General features: G+C 41.0%; 1 long non-coding RNA gene across 1 annotated transcript in view; it reads right to left on the reverse strand.

Annotated features, from left to right (window-relative positions):
- Positions 1-260: 260 nt before the first annotated feature.
- LOC144798896 (uncharacterized) overlaps positions 261-12,517 on the reverse strand; it is a 58,235-nt gene continuing 45,978 nt past the window's right edge. The window contains exon 3 of the long non-coding RNA XR_013603691.1: positions 261-370. This is a non-coding gene — a long non-coding RNA (uncharacterized LOC144798896). The remainder of the gene's footprint in view (positions 371-12,517) is intronic.

Here is a 12,517-nt window from a genome sequence, read left to right on the forward strand (position 1 = left end):
CTTACTCCCATTACATATGACATTTATGTTGGGTTTCCCAATGACTGCTTTCAGGTGACTCACAAATACATTTCATATGTAATAATAATAATTATAATAATTATATTAATAATCTTTATTCGGCATATATAACAAATATAACCATAAAATATACACATCCAATAGCACAGCAATACAGTACAATAATCATCATGGGCAGCCAGGGCACCGCGTCAGCATAAGAAGCAATACTCAAAAACATCTTAAGACATCATAAAAACATTAAAAAAACTTTAAAAGGTGTACCACACATTATCACCAGCAATGCACCAGGTGCTTGAAGGACTCCTCCGTTTTTGTTCCCCTTGTATTTCTTAGCTTTCCTGCAGATCTTAACAAATTTAACAGAGCATAACATATCAAACATAACTTAACATTATATAGTATAGTATAGCATAACAAACATACCATACCATAACACAACACAACAAACATAACACAATATAACATATATAACACACATAACAAACATAACATACCAATGGATAGCATAGCATAACATAACATAACATTTCATATGTATTTGAAACCACCAAATGCATGCAATCTAACATAGTGCTTACTGTACTAAGTTTTGCACATGTATGTTATTCACTGTTTATAGATTTTGTCAACCATGACACATTCATGCACATGCAGAATATTCATTTGAATAACATTTTTGATTTGGCAATAACATGTTCATGTATGTTGTACAACTTGAGACACAGTTACAATTTAAATTGAACATAATTTTTTAAAACTAACATCATGTATAATTGTAGTTGCTGCATGAACATACAATCATATTAACACATTTCAACCCCAGTTTGTCAATGTGTGAGTATGTATAAGTTCAACAACATTTTAGGCTGATTCATGTCTTGAGAGGACACATTATTTACGATTGATTTTTACCCGGATATGTGACTTTTTGTAACCCCATCGCAACTGTTATTCCTTAATATGTAAGTTGTGTACATATATTTTGATCTAGAAGGGGGATGGAAGCACACTGCTTCACCTCCCAGCACAGTTCGCCCCTTTGCATCCTGGTAAATGTAGTTCAATTTAAATGCTTACTAGAAACTTTGCAGAATTTTTCACCAAAGTTGGTGCAGGTTAGTGCTGTTAATCTCTAGACACGTGTTTCTGGATTATATCCTTCATCAGTAGAGAAAAAACGAAATTCTTCTGGGGTTTGCTGAGAAAACTGCCACAATCCTCTCAGGTCTCTGTACCTCTTCCTGGCGCACAGGTGCATCTCCAAGAGCTCGTCAGCCCAGTGGCTCAAGGGAGCATTTCTAAATAGAATGGGGATGGGAGCACACTGCTTCACCTCCCAGCACAGTTCGCCCCTTTGCATCCTGGTAAATGCAATTCAATTTAAATGCTTACTTGAAATTTTTCAGATTATTTCACCAAAGTTGGTGCAGGTTAGTGCTGTTAATCTCTAGACACATGTGTTAATGGATGATATTCTTCATCAGTAGAGATAAAACGAAATTCTTCTGGGGTTTGCTGAGGAAGCTCGTGGAGAGGCACCTGCGCACCTGGAGAGGTACTGTGACCCGTGAATACTTTGGCAGCCTGCTCAGCAACCCCATACATTCAAATCTCTACTAATGACGGAAAACAATCCAGAAACACGTGTCTAGAGATGGCCAGCACTAATCTGCACCTACCTGGTGAAACACTCGAGAGACTTTGCAAGTACACACACTTGGCAAACTGCATTTACCATGATGCCTAGGGGCGAACCTGCTGGGAGGTGAAGCAGTGTGATCCCACATTTGTTTCATATGTTTTGATCTAGTTAAATCAGCTGATCGGGGTATTTTATGAAGAGTTAGTTATGACTTACCAACCCATCAAAGCTCATTTTACACTGGCTGCAGTATTTCGTTGCTCACATTCAAATAAGCCAGCATCCTTTTCTGTAATTAATTAGATGGCCTCTATAGTTATTTGTACCATAAGTGGACCATGGCCATTTACATGCATTGTTCAGAACTCTCAGGAAGAGGCTAAAGATGTGAGGAATATTTTGTGCAGGCATGCAACACAATCATCCTTACTACATTGGTGCAAGGCTTGAGTGAGTGCATCAGTGCTAAGTGAGGATAGAAATGCACCAAATCTAGATGCTTTTGGCACATTACATCACACTCCCTGTCAGTCAGCGCCATAGCACTGCTAGTTGTATTATTCAGTTGCACAGCATGGAAAACCATTCATCCATGAATAACTATGTGTACATTCTACTATTTGTGGATACAGTAATGTTATATCTTGCAGTTAAGCATACAAACAAGACACAGTAGTCTCTTTTGGATAACTCACTGCTGGGTAGGCCGTTTGAAAACACTTATTAATGGAAATGTGCCTCAATATATAGGCATCATGGGCATTTCTAGGATACTTTGCCAGAATATTTTTGAAAAGACCATTATGATCCACAATTGTATGAACATTGTTTGAGTAATTGAGCTGGTGATTTCTGTAAATGTGTGCAGTATCTGGCCAGTGGCACCAATTGCACATGGATGAAATCTATTGCGCCAAACACATGAGGAAACCCTGTGATGTCATAAAATCCATGGTGGGGGCTAGTTGCTGTTGACTAGTTTTGGGAAATTCCAGGTACTGTGGTGTTGGTCTGATGATGGCATCCAACACAGAAGGCAAGGATGCAGAAAAGGCACCATGTGGAATAGCAGCCAGCACTGCAGATGTCCTCTGAAATGAGCCAGAAGCCAACATGTGTAAGTACTGCCAACAATTTCACATGCAGTGGGATGGCATTAGTCTGTCTTGTTGCTGCTTGAAGACTTGGAGAAATCTTCTCCAGCAAATCCTGGATTTATATCTGAATCACCTCCTCCCTGAGTTCAATGAGGTTAATTCTTTTGTTCAAATATGCGGCCGAGCTGGGGCCCAAAATCTACAACTACCCAAAGAAAAAGGAGACTTTTTCAGTGGAAATTTTGATCTCTCCACATTGTTCAGTGTCCCTTCCTAGCTCTGGTGTTAGTCACATCCACAGAAGTGTAGCATCATTTTTATCGAGAGACGTGGGGGTCAGTGCTTAATTTGTAAAATATTAAGCACCAGGGTTCTCGTCAGAAGGCCACTGCAGCTTTTCCCACCCATTGCTCTACCCAGCACTGGCAATAGCCATAGCAAAACACCTACTAATCACCAAATATTTAGCAGTTTGACAATTCAGACTATTCTAGGCGCCAAAGCTATTAGAATGGCTTACGCCACAGGTATTAGTCATTATTAATGTGTATTGAATTAATAAATAAATGTTGTTGTGCTGATCTCCAAATTTGGGCAGTCTGCCACATGATGGCAGTGTTTGTCTAAGTGCCAGTGTTGCAAATTAGGTGCAGGCGCTCAGCACTGGAAACCACGGGCTCAAATTAAGTACTAGGGGGGAAACTGTATGGTAGAAAATGTGTGGTTCCCCGCAAATTCCATGACTTTCTTTCATAGAAATGTGAGGAAAATGTTCCAAAATTTTAGGTTTGAAGGGCTTCTGGGTAAGATTACCTGGTGAGAGCCGCACATGTCATGCCATCCTGGACTCCCCCAAAATTCGCAGCTACCCTAAGCAAAGCATTGATTCTTCTGGCTGAAATATGTCTCCATGTCATGTTTTGTGTTGCAGGTGCTAGGCCCAGCCACACAATATGGGTACTGTTTATATCAGGGAACATGTCAAAACTCGGATTAGCTGAACATTTTGTTAATACCAATTGGATTTCTCTGCATTTGTGGCTTCCAATGTAAGTCAGTGCTCAAGAAAGAAGACGGTTGGCTAAATGCCCTCTGAATCACATGATATTATAGGTAACCCCAAATTTAGAGAAAAATAAAACCCACTGATGGTAACTCAGTATTTTGTGTACATTTCAGAAATACATAGGTTTCCTTCCTACCTATTTTTCGTTCTTTTCATGTTACCATATTAATTGCTGTACAGTAGTTACTCAATGAAACATCGTCGTAGGGTGGAAATCAGTTATTAGCTCTGGGTATCACATGCTTTTAGGAAACCTACAAACTCTATATATTTCCACGATCAGAAGTACCTATTTGACTTAATGGTATATTGCTGTTGTAAATCAGCCAAAGTAAGGAGAAGTTACTGACAAATATGCTGTCACAAATGTGTCTTTTGTCCTACTCATCTTCACTATTTTTTTATTTCAACATTTAGTTTTATTGGGAAGAACCTTGAGGGGTCTGCATAAATGGCTCCTAGCTAAATTAAGAATTTTGTCTGCTTTTCAAAAATGTATTGCTTTCAGTGATCACCCATGAGTTTCGCACCTGTTCCCACCACAAACTGCAAATAGATTGACACCATAAAAATGGTCTACTTCTTAAAAAAATACAAAAACTGTGGGAAAAATGTATTTACTAGCCAATCTTATCATTTGGCAGGACCGGCGATCGGTTCATAACCAACATTTCGGGCCAATTCGATTAAACTGATTTTTAACTAATTAATAAACACAAAGCAGCTACATCTGAACTTAAGAAAAGAAGCTGTGTCATGTTTCCTTTCGTATGATATTTTTTCTCGCAAAGCTATTGTTTAATCTTTAACTCTGAATTATTCTGCAGGTTTCTTTTTGTATGCATGCTTTGTTATGCACTTCCTAGTTTTTCGTGGATATTTTTTTATATGTTTGTGTGGGGTTTTCTCATGTAGATGAGGGTCATTTAAATCACACACAGGTTGTAAGCCATGTCAAAAAGTTGACCAACCCAAAAGATGTGGTAATTCCTATAGTATATGTATAGGGTAACACGGAACATATATGTGCACATTGAAACACATGTATGGACTAGTTCAGATAGCAAGCCACTCTAGGCTGCTTCACGCAGATGGCTACTCCTATATGCAACCATGCACATAAGCCACCATCTGGTCACCCTTGTATAACTCTCTTCCATAGTCAGGCATAACTCCCTCTTGTTCGGATTCAGACACGAATTCATACATTTCCAAAGGGATTTTGAAAGACACACTGTATTATTAGAGCCAAGCATAAAAGAAGTTCAAAATGCTGACTTTTTCAGAATGTATTTCTGCCATGAGCTAAGTAGCAGACAAGCAGAAGTTATTTACAGAAATGTTCAAAGTTCACCCCTTTTAGTGCAAATGTGAAGGAATGTCAAGTCTTTGAAAAGTTTGTGGGCCTCAAATTAAGTGCGAAAGGATAGATGTCATTAATAAGCTATGTAGAAGTCCCCTCTAGCTGTGGTGTACGCATACAAATAAACAGGCATTATCAAAACCAAACGGTCAGGCTTGCATTTTGATTACTGAGAATTTATTTTTGTACATCGTGCTACAGTTAAAAACAAAACAAACGATTACTTTCTTCACACAATGCATGTATGTGACCAATAATTTAATGTGTGATGGTATGCGGTTTGAAATAGGCCCTCGCTCATTGCACTGTAATGTAAGGGCTCCATAATAGGCAAAATATAGCAAGCATCCAATGGCATGAGGTGTGCATGTAATGCTCCTGAGATGTGGGACCGAATCCCACTCTGTATTATATTGCAGTATTTATATAGTGCTTACTACTCCCATGTGGGGCACTGATGTGCTTCTCTTCATGTGTAGCATGCTACACCATGTAGGGTGTGGGGTTGGAAGGATGCTGTTTTTTGTTTTGGTCTTCTGTGGGAAGTGTATCCATGTTGTGCATGATGACCTCTGTGGTGCAGTTATGTACTGGGATGCAGCTCGTAGCAGTGTGTTGATGATGAGTTGTACGAGACGGACACACAGTTTTATTGTTTTCAGTATACTGTTACATTTTAACATCTCCGCAGGTTCCTCTATTGTATTTCAAATGATATAGTCTGGTTAGCTGGTTACTGCAAAGCCCTGGGGTATCCAATCTGAGATTTTGTATATTGTTGTGGTCCAGAGCTGGCATGGATGAAGGGAAAAAAGTGGGGAGCTCTGTAGGGATGAAATCTTTTATTATCTTCCCATATCTGGGTGTCTGTGAGATATAAAGAAGTGTTCAGATTGTATAGATATTTGGAAATCTGCTTGGACTATTTTAAAGTCCTCCAAAATTGTCCAGCATTGTGTGACCGATCTCTTCAGTTATTCCATGCAGGTTCACTTTGCTAATGTTTGATTTTTGGCTTTAAAGTGCTAGTGATGGACAACCCTCATAGCATATATGTAGTATGAGAATGTAATAGGTATAAGTTAAAAATTTTTGCTGACCACTACATATTATGGTTTTAGTATCATTCAGGGCAATACCAGTGATATCTAGAAGTACATAACTATATAATGCCATGGCGGACCATAGGTCGGGCCTTCTTGTTTACCTTGTATGTTACAGAATTGGTAACATTAGGCCCTGCCCGCTGTCTATCCAAGACCTAAACATTTGAGGTGGCTGGTGATTTCAATGTGCATCGACAGTGGAGGAGTGAGTGTGTTGATTTAAATTTATAGACGGGCATTGTAGTAAACTTGGAAAAAAGGGACTTTTTTGCAAAATACGTCACAGCCTCCAGTGCGGGTGGCCCATGGTTTAAACTTTGCATGTGCAGCAGGGAGGGAGGTTCTGCTGCATTAGCTCTACGAACAAACCTCCATAAAGTGTGCACTTGGCATGTTTTAAATTGTTCCTTCCTGTTACAAACTATTAAGCAATCCCACATCTCCAGAACAGATGCATTAGCCAGATAATGTTTTCGAAAAACAAAGTTCTGCTCAAAGAGAATGAATAACACTTAGATCTGGAAACTTTTACTGTTTGGAAGTTTGAATTTGTTACGGTCTTTGACTTAAAACATTATATTCAGTTGCCATTTCTCCATATGAGGCCTTTGGCAAATGCATCATAGGCCCTACTTCTGAGAATGTTGGAAATTTTGCTTTAAGGGGGAGACGGGAGTTCCCATCCTGAATTGCAAAAAGTGAAATTTGCAGAAATACCGCACTCTTAGGATTCTTCAACAGTCCTATTTTTCCAAGTAAAACCTGACGCAACATTTCTGCACAGAATCTCCCAGAATGATGGGAAAACGTGCACACTCAGTCAGTCAGTCAAAATACTTTATTCGGTTCATTTAAAAAACCATAAAAGTATACTAAACATTTTATGTCAAGACTAAATTATTAACAAAAAAACATAAAAACACAGCAAAGATATACAGGCTAAAAATACATACAGTACCTATCATCATTTCATTTAAAATGTTCTTTAAATCCAAGTAAACATTAGAAAACATCCTCAGCATCAATTAATTTAAACTAATTCATCATATTTACTAATCCCATCTAATTTTCTTCTTTGATCTTACAGCCGCAGTGAGAAAATTAGCAATATTAAAAATCTCCCATACATTTGAGAGTAGCTGCAAATAGTGGAGAGCTGGTGTAACTTGCATAAAACCTTTATCTCTTAAAATAGGGATAATAAAACGTTTACGAATATGAAGAAAGTGCTCACAAAAAAAGATAAAGTGCATTGTGTCTTTAGTGGAAAAGGCATCGCAAGAGCCAATCCCCAAATCTTCCTCCCTTTTCCACCCCGGAAATCCAGCCAGGAGGAAATGAAATTGGTTCAACCTGAATCTAAGTAATAAACAAACGGTGATTTGAGTTATTGACAATTTTCAGGTATGGCTCAATAGCACATGATTTTTTTAGCAATTGGTGAGCCCTTACAGTCGGTTTAACCAGCTCTCTACCTTCTCTGGCCATGCAGGTCACTAACATATAGGATTCCTTAACCCAATTGATGTCCCGTTTCACCAGCTTCTCAGGCGAGTTAAACAGTTCTGATCGTCCCAATTTGACAGATAGCTTATAAACATAACTCAGCCAGGGGATACGGCACCCAAAATCAAGTGCTAAACAATCTCTGAGAATTTCCTGATTAAATTCTAGTTCAGGGTTTAGCCAAATCGAGATCCATTTTAAAAGCGGGGCAATGCCAATTCGATCCTCCACAAAACCAACTCCACACTCCTGATGGACATTGTAGCTGGATGTGGATTGGGGAACAGATAAAATATTATTCAAAAACTCCACCACTTGAATAGCCTTCACATTTTTAAAACCCCAAAGGTCTGCCCCGAACATTGCAAGGGAAGTACATTTTGGATCATATATCTTTAACAGCGCTTGAATTGGTTTAACTCCCAATTTACGGGCAAAACCTAAAACAGCTAAGGTGGATCTTGCCAATACATTTCGTTTTGCTAATATTTGGGGTGACCATGTGCCTTTATCGTCAAAGAAAATGCCTAGGTATGGAAAAGTCAATACCCTAGACAGCACATTCCCTTCTCAATACATGGTTTTAACCCCTTTTACTTTAGTGCCAACCACCATGACGTGCGATTTTGAGAAATTGACACTGAGGTCTATAGATTTCATAAAAGCAAAAAAAGAGTTTAGAAGGCTTTGCAGCCCTACCGCTGTACGTGCTAAAAGGGCGGCGTCATCCGCGTACAGCAATGCCGGAACTAGTCGTTTGCCTACCCTCGGTATATCCTTGCACACCTCGGATAAAACTGGACCTAAGTCATTAATGTAGAGGGTAAAAAGCAGGGGGCCAAAATGCACCCCATGCCTGACTCCATTGGCGATCCGAATCTTCCCTGTACAGTTACCCCTAAGGTCGTATCTTACGGTAGCTGATAAGTCCCTGTTCAGGTCAGCAAGGAAGTACACAATATTTTTATCCACGCCCAAGTGGAGAAGCATCACCCATAATTTGGACCTATTCACTCGATCAAAGGCCGAGGAGAGGTCCATAAAAGCTAAATATAGAGTGCCCTTTTTGGCGATTGTGTACTTTCCGATTAAAAGTTGTAGGTTGAGGCTTTGGTCAATTGTGCCCTGACCTTTCCTAAAACCAAATTGTAGGCCTGAGAGGGTATTAGTTTCTGCCAGCCACCCTGTGAGCTTACTTAAAACCACCCGACCAAGCACCTTAACAGCGGAGTCGATAAGGGAAATGGGTCGGTAACAACTGGGGTCCCCTCTATTTCCCTTTTTAAAAATAGGTACTATTACTGATTCAAACCAGGTACACGGCAATCCTGATTTGCAAACTTTATTAAAAACATTGCACAAAACCCTAGACGATGTCTTGACATCAGATTTAAAAAGGGCAGCTGGGACGCCATCTGGTCCAGGAGCCTTATTACATGTCATCTGGCTAATGGCCTCTGCCACTTCTGACTGGGTAACCGATAAAGTGTAAGCCTCATGCACAGGTAAGGATTTAACCACCCCTCCCGGGTCTGCTCCTTCATATACCTACCTAAAATGGGAACACCAAACTTGTTCCTGAATACCGCAACCTAATTGGCTATTGCAAGAATCTTGGAAGAAAGGTTTATTGACCACTGCCCAAAATTTGGAGCTATTTTTAAGGACATCAATAGATATTAGCTCATTCCATGCCTCGCATCTAATTTCCCGTCTTCTTGCCTCTAGGACTACTTTATAGGCTTTGTTAGAGCTGGCACGATAGACTTATCCACCGGGTTTTGTTTCAGTGCCACCAAAAATTTCCGATGTGCGAACGAGCAGTTATGAACAAACCATCCCTCCCCGGCTTTATTTTGTGCCCTACCGGGGCGTTTGAGATCCTCTGTGACCTGTGTACAAATTTTAGTATAGGCCTCTAGAACATCCTTGTCCCCTGCATTTACATTCATATAGATACGCATCTCAACTCCAACCCTGGTTTATAGGTTGGTTTGAAAATCCTTCGGGACCACTCAACACCACTTAATTCTACGGGCCTGATCTGTGGGCCAGATATCTAATTTACCTGTCTTCCCATTACAAGTTTTGGGTTTCTTGACCACATAGACAACGGTCAGAACCACCGGATTATGGTCACTGAACATAGACCAAATTGCCGTATAGCTACAGACCCTGGCGCCCAACAAAGAACTAATGAAAATATAATCAATAGTTGATGAGGTACCATTCCCTTTAAAAGTCGGTACGGGCCCTTTAGGTATACAAGGATGTATTAGGCCATTTTCTGCCATCAGCGCCTCCAGAAATTCTCCCTGCATGGAGTGCTCAAAATGGATAACCCCTTTATCTGGTGGGCCTAAACTGTCCCAGACATGACCGTTCTCAGAGCAACTATGCACATTAAAATCTCCCAAAACAATGACCGAATAAGGGTCTATATTATCTTCCTTATATATATCCAGAAAATGATACAAACTGACAAGGTGTTCTGTGGCAGTAGCTCTGCCAAAGGAATTATACAAATTAATAATAAGAATAGTACCAACATGAGTGGAAGCAATTTGCACTGCTAAACAGTAAGGTGAGCCTGTATCCAATTTAGCATGGGTACCTGGAATATTTGCAGAAATCAGGGTCACTAACCCACCCTTCGCCCTCCCCATGATTGAGGCTATTGCTGGGAGAGAGTAAGTCGTATAACCGTCTAGACATAACAAATTCTCAGTGTCCCATGTTTCCTGCAACCCAATGATGTCAGGTCTGCATAAAAAATTTCTCAATAGGACATCATCTAGTTTATCTTTTAGACCCGAAATATTCCAAGTTAGAATCTTGGTACCCTCAACAATTTCAATAAGGCCTACCCTCTCATTAGAAGCAGTGCTTGCTGCTAATGTTTCCCTCATATGAGCCATATCCCTCTGTACAGCAATGTTTGGCGATCCTGGCATGGCTAGTCAATCAATGTCTTCCAGGCATGAGAATACCTCAAATCTATTTTGGGTAGGTACAAGAAAATCATGCGGACCCTGAGCCTGTTTTGAGTGCAAACGTTCCAACCTTTCATTTGACATTTGTGGCATATTTTGTTAAAAAAATCCTAAAGGGACAATACTGATGCCATCCTCTATGCGGTGCCTAGTTCCAGCCCTATCCAGGATCCGCTTAACAATCTGCGGGGATCCAAAATTCAGTATGATACAGTCCCTTCGACAGGTTTTGACAGAGTTCCCTACCCAGGTAATCCTGCGAATCATTTTAAATTCCTTAAATAAATGATTACCTAGGCCCGTCCGATTGTTTAAGTGGGGAATCGCCTTATTTCTGAGAGAAACCCAATGTTCCTCCACACCACTCTGCAGGGGGGGAACATTTGTCAACATGACAGTTTATGGGGTCGCCTCTGGAGGTAGGTTTAACCTATCTACTCTATGTTGGTGTACGCGATCACCCCGCTCTGGGCCAGTATTTGTGTCACTACTAGATTCATCCCTTAACGTTTTATTAGAAAGCGGGAAATGCTTGCTGCCTCTGTTAGCTATAGGTGCTTTGCTGGAGGTCATGCCGCCCTCGTCCACCACAATTGGGATCTGATAGGCACAACCCCCATAATCCCTATCGAGTTACAAGGCACACTAGACCCTCCATTCAATGGATTGCATACAGGGAGAAAAGCTCCTTTTCAATTCTGCTCAACCTAGAATAAATGTCAAAGAGTTTGAAGGAGATAGATTTCAGTAATTCTAATAACTTCTCCTCTAGTTTAGTTACAATACAGTTTTCCACATCATATGAAACCTGCTCTGGCCTTACTCTTGCGCTAATATCCTCCAGACTCACAATACTTGAGCTGGCGGCCTCATGCGCACTCCCTTTCTTTCCCCGTCTGCCTCCCCTTGTTTTCAGGACTGACCTGGCCTGCTGTGAAGACGCCGGAATACGGGCGACTTTACTTTTGGTCGCAACAATGCTAGCCGGACACTCCCCATTGCTGACTTTATTCAATCGTTGCTGACGGGTCAATATTTTAGGGGGGAAAGGGTGGGTAGGTGATCGTACCCTCTCTCTATGAGAGTCATCCTCCATTGACTCTGATGATACTAATAAATGTCCCTGAAGCTGCTGTGTTTCTGCCTGGCCATCTACAATATCAACTGGTCCAGCTGGCTCTATCAGCAATAATGGGCCTTTTGAGGAAACACTGGTGGAAGAATGATAATGGTCCATAGAGAGATGCCTTTCTGTTAATTCAATCTCAGGGGACAATACTGATTCTGCTCTTATTAAGAAAGCATCAAGGGTACCCACTACCCCCTGAACCCCCTACCCCCTTGCTACTGCCCTTACTCATGGTTGGGGTGACAAAACAATGTATTCAATTTAAAAAGAAGAAGAAAGAGCACAAAGATCACTGAAACAAAAACACCTCCGGAGAATATAAAGTCACTAACCGCTTCACGAGGTGAATAAAAGAGCGTCACTATAAAGGGGGGTGGCCCAGCCCAGCCTCCTCCTGGCTACGACGGGCAGCACCCGGGCACGCCCGCGCGCGCTGCGTGGGACCACCTGCGATTTAAGCGCCTCCTGGCACAGGTTAGTGCAGCAGTGAGACTGCGCCACAGGGACTTCTGGGAGGTGTAGTCCCACCTCAGTAGTGGCAGTGATGGCGATTCCGCGGTGAAGGCGGCAGCAGCCGCGAGCAGGCGGTGA

This window comes from Lissotriton helveticus, chromosome 12 (genome assembly GCF_964261635.1).
Source record: "Lissotriton helveticus chromosome 12, aLisHel1.1, whole genome shotgun sequence".
Lineage (NCBI taxonomy): Eukaryota > Metazoa > Chordata > Amphibia > Caudata > Salamandridae > Lissotriton > Lissotriton helveticus.